The sequence below is a fragment of the Oncorhynchus keta genome, chromosome 4, assembly GCF_023373465.1.
Source record: "Oncorhynchus keta strain PuntledgeMale-10-30-2019 chromosome 4, Oket_V2, whole genome shotgun sequence".
Taxonomy (NCBI): domain Eukaryota; kingdom Metazoa; phylum Chordata; class Actinopteri; order Salmoniformes; family Salmonidae; genus Oncorhynchus; species Oncorhynchus keta.
The window spans coordinates 65752361-65757218 of NC_068424.1; the positions used below are offsets into that span (position 1 = coordinate 65752361).

The 4858-nt window shown below is 43.7% G+C and overlaps 1 non-coding gene across 1 annotated transcript; it reads right to left on the reverse strand.

Annotated features, from left to right (window-relative positions):
• Positions 1–1476: 1476 nt before the first annotated feature.
• LOC118384105 (U7 small nuclear RNA) lies at positions 1477–1530 on the reverse strand. The gene has a single exon (XR_004825806.1). It is a non-coding gene; the product is annotated as a U7 small nuclear RNA (small nuclear RNA).
• Between the last annotated feature and the right edge of the window lie 3328 nt (positions 1531–4858).

Below are 4858 nucleotides of genomic sequence, written 5' to 3' on the forward strand. Positions count from 1 at the left end.
ACAGGAAGTGGTGCTGGAAGTGCTGCAGATAAATTGATTTGCCAAGTTATATAATTACTAATGTATCTATAGAAATAAATATTAAATACATAAATACATATTTGAAAATACCACACCGGAGAGCATATTTTAGCCACAGAGGATCAATAGCTTATTTAAAAAATTGCTGTAGATTGTGTTTTGTCACATTAGGAGCGTATAGGCCTACAGTTGGGAAGCCCGCAATTGGGGAGCCTGCACAGTAAATATCAAACAGCTGATTGTTGAGTTGTGGCTGTCAATGAACAGAAGGAGAAGCTAAAAGGTATTATGCAATATTTCAAAATATAATTGCGTGGAAAAACAGTTTGGATAAGTGAGTGCCACTGAAAAGCTGGTGGACTATAATTCCCTCATATTGTAGGCCTAAGATCTGTGTATCCACACTTTCATTGGCCTATGCTATTGGTTGCATTTAAGACATGGGTCGTTCATTTTATTGATCTCAGTATGTCAATGTCAGAGTAGCTTGTCATTTTGTGTGGCATAAACAAAATATTATTGTAATATCTCCAGTCATATAAAATGAAGTAGAATTGTTTTCTCAGACACGCCAACCCCTCAGCTCCTGGTATTCAGGACTGAGCCCAGAATGTTATGAAATTCTGGTGAAGGCCCTGATGCTAGGTCAAGTTGATTCCATCTGTGGTTCTTTAAAATAGAGAATCGGTTCTCGGAGTGAGGCTGTCTGAAAGTGGGGAAACACACCAACAAACCAAACATTAAGAAGAAAAGATCCACTTCCCAAAACAGCGTTTTCGGAGGCAAGCAAGCCCTGTTCTGTTTTGAACATGTATATCCTCCTTTGCATGTAGTACTTGGTAAACAGCTTTTGAGTTCATGTTTTTTCTACTCAAATTGAGTAAGCAGAGACAAAATCAGCTGAATAGCTCTAAATAGGGGAAAACAGTCAACAGATTTGCACAGAGAGAGAGAGAGAGAGAGAGAGAGAGAGAGAGAGAGAGAGAGAGATAAACAAAACTAAATGATAGCATTGTGAATACTCAAACAAACAAAGCTCTCGTACATTATTCAACCGTAAACACAGCATGTACTCACGCACTTCCCTATCCAGCCATCACTATCCACTTGTCCCACATGAACAAATACTATAGTTTACTACGGTATAAATACTATAGTATTCACTGTAGGGTTTTTGCAGACTTTACTGTAGAATATACACTGTAATGTTTTTGCAGACTAAAGTCAGCAAAAACACTACAGTGAATACTGTAGTATTTACTGTAGTATACTGTAGTATTTACAGTTAACTATAGTATAAATACAGTAGTAAAATAAAACTGTAGTATATACTATAATAATTCATGTATTATTTTTAGGATTGTAGTATACTGTAGCATTTACTGTAGTGTATTTGCAGAGAGAACTGTAGTATTTACTATAGTGTTTTTATTTTATTATCTTTGACATAGAAGTGGAGGTTTTCTCCTTCAGTAAACCTACTGGAGAAATACTAAAAGAGCAATTTTTCCATGACCTGTAGGAACGGATATCTCATCACTTACAGTATACTACAGTAATGTACTAGACTATAGTACATTGTAATATGTTTTCATGTGGGGTGAGTCACCTGCTAAAATAATAGTCAAGTAGAGAGTGCTCAGCTTCAGTGGCTCCCAATGAACAGATATGAACAGCTGTAATTGATGGGGAGTCTGAGGCCCAGGTTAATTACTTAGGGTGCGTCCCAAATTGCACTCTATTCCTTTTATAGTGCAAAGATCTCTATGGGCCCTGGTCAAAAATAGTGCACTGCTAAGGGAATATAGGCTGCCATTTGAGATAAACTCTATAGTACCTGGACTGTTCCACTCTGGTCTTTACCAGCCTGACCACATCCCCTCTGGGCTTTAGCAGCCTGACCACCCCCACTCTGGTCTTTACCAGCCTGACCTCCTCCACTCTGGTCTTTACCAGCCTGACCACCTCCACTCTGGTCTTTACCAGCCTGACCACCTCCACTCTGGTCTTTACCAGCCTGACCACCTCCACTCTGGTCTTGACCAGCCTGACCACATCCACTCTGGTCTTTACCAGCCTGACCACATCTCCCTGGGCTTTACCAGCCTGACCACCTCCACTCTGGTCTTTACCAGCCTGACCACCTCCACTCTGGTCTTTACCAGCCTGACCACCTCCACTCTGGTCTTTACCAGCCTGACCACCTCCACTCTGGTCTTTACCAGCCTGACCACCTCCACTCTGGTCTTTACCAGCCTAACCACCTCCACTCTGGTCTTTACCAGCCTGACCACATCCACTCTGGTCTTTACCAGCCTGACCACCTCCACTCTGGTCTTTACCAGCCTGACCACCTCCACTCTGGTCTTTACCAGCCTGACCACCTCCACTCTGGTCTTTACCAGCCTGACCACCTCCACTCTGGTCTTTACCAGCCTGACCACCTCCACTCTGGTCTTTACCAGCTGACCACCTCCACTCTGGTCTTTACCAGCTGACCACCTCCACTCTGGTCTTTACCAGCCTGACCACATCCACTCTGGTCTTTAGCAGCCTGACCACCTCCACTCTGGTCTTTACCAGCTGACCACCTCCACTCTGGTCTTTACCAGCTGACCACCTCCACTCTGGTCTTTACCAGCCTGACCACATCTCCCTGGGCTTTACCAGCCTGACCACATCCACTCTGGTCTTTACCAGCTGACCACCTCCACTCTGGTCTTTACCAGCCTGACCACCTCCACTCTGGTCTTTACCAGCCTGACCACCTCCACTCTGGTCTTTACCAGCCTGACCACCTCCACTCTGGTCTTTACCAGCTGACCACCTCCACTCTGGTCTTTACCAGCTGACCACCTCCACTCTAGTCTTTACCAACCTGACCACATCCACTCTGGTCTTTACCAGCCTGACCACATCCACTCTGGTCTTTAGCAGCCTGACCACCTCCACTCTGGTCTTTACCAGCTGACCACCTCCACTCTGGTCTTTACCAGCTGACCACCTCCACTCTGGTCTTTACCAGCCTGACCACATCTCCCTGGGCTTTACCAGCCTGACCACATCCACTCTGGTCTTTACCAGCCTGACCACATCTCCCTGGGCTTTACCAGCCTGACCACCTCCACTCTGGTCTTTACCAGCCTGACCACCTCCACTCTGGTCTTTACCAGCCTGACCACATCCACTCTGGTCTTTACCAGCTGACCACCTCCACTCTGGTCTTTACCAGCCTGACCACCTCCACTCTGGTCTTTACCAGCTGACCACCTCCACTCTGGTCACATGTTAAATTGACTGTGGGGAGTTAGTTATCTGTCTCCCGATGGTGTTGTGTTCCAGCTCTCAGACTCTGCTGTAGCATCCAGTATAAGTACCACTGCATCACTCTGGTCCCAATCCATCCACATTATCTTCAGCAGGGAGAACTTCTTTCATCACCACTCAGTGTCTGAGAGCAGGACAACCAATCAATCCACATAATCAATGGTTTCACTATGGGTGGCCCTATTTAGTGTACTGTAGTATGTACACCTCTAAGAAGGAGAGGGTATTAGAGAATATAAATGAATGGTTAGGAATGTGCTTTTAATTCAACAGGCATAAGATGGAGGGTAGCCATTTGTGGGATGTACAGTGTATTACAATAATCATTTGTGAAATTACATATTGACTTAACAGTGATAAATGAAGTATCAAAGAAAGTCACGGTTGGCAGTATGCCCTGGAACGTTTGTAGGGTACAGACACCTGGGCTGGAAGTGCCTCTTAAGATGTATTCTATCAGATCTGGCCAGAGAACATCTTCTGACAGGTAATATTTCAGGATCCTGTTAAATCATGTAACACCATAGAAATAGAATAACTAGAAGGGCCAAAGCCCCTCAACCACGGCAATATGAATGCTAAACTTCCTGCATTTATTTCCTGCTTTACTCCTATGGGCACACTAAATATAGCTGCCAGTCCACCTATCACAGAAATGTACTGTAAGCTGTGATCATATCTGAAGTCCTTCTCCATGATTGTAGGCTGAATAGTGAGAGAGAGGGGTTAGGCTGAGCAGACTCACTCAACTTCATCACTGTAATGAGATGCGGTATCTTGAAAGAAGCTTGGACAGTGGCATTGTTTGATCTTGCGTTTGTTCACTACTTCCTACTACCACTGGGTGGTGTTAATTTACAAGTCACTATTCCTTCAGTTTTCCTTGTCATATAAGGGGAAAGTCTTATTTTGGCAACATTTTGACAGACAAATGTTTAGGTGTGGTTGTAGTAGACATACTTATCCTACTGATATGTCTGTTCCATTGCAAAGCATTCCATTGCAAAGCATTACATTGCAAAGCATTCCATCAGAATTCTGAGGCTGAAGCCTTGAGCTACCATACAAAAGGATATTTGTTGAAGTTTGGTACAAAGCTAAAATCGAACATTATAAAGGTGGATAACACAGGGTGATAATGACATAAAGCTCTTGTAGAAAAAAAAATGCCATAGTGGGTCAATTTAGGGCTTATGGAGTTTAAGAAGCTACAGGCGCATATGTCTTCCTCCCCAGGCTTTTTCTGTCTCAACATGATGAGAAAACAATTCAACTCCCCCAATTCACCCTATTACAGTTCAATTACATAGAACTGTAAACCTCCAAAGTCATATAGACAAACGTTAAGAATGTCCTATTTGAACCAGGCTGTTGTGAGGTTTTGTAAGCCAGGATGAGGCCTTCTTTGAATTGTGGTGTTCAGAGTAAACTGCGATGAAGAGACTTCCACTGGAAGAAGAATAATGGCTTGTGATGAGCACCATTAGATGGGGAAAACACACACACACAC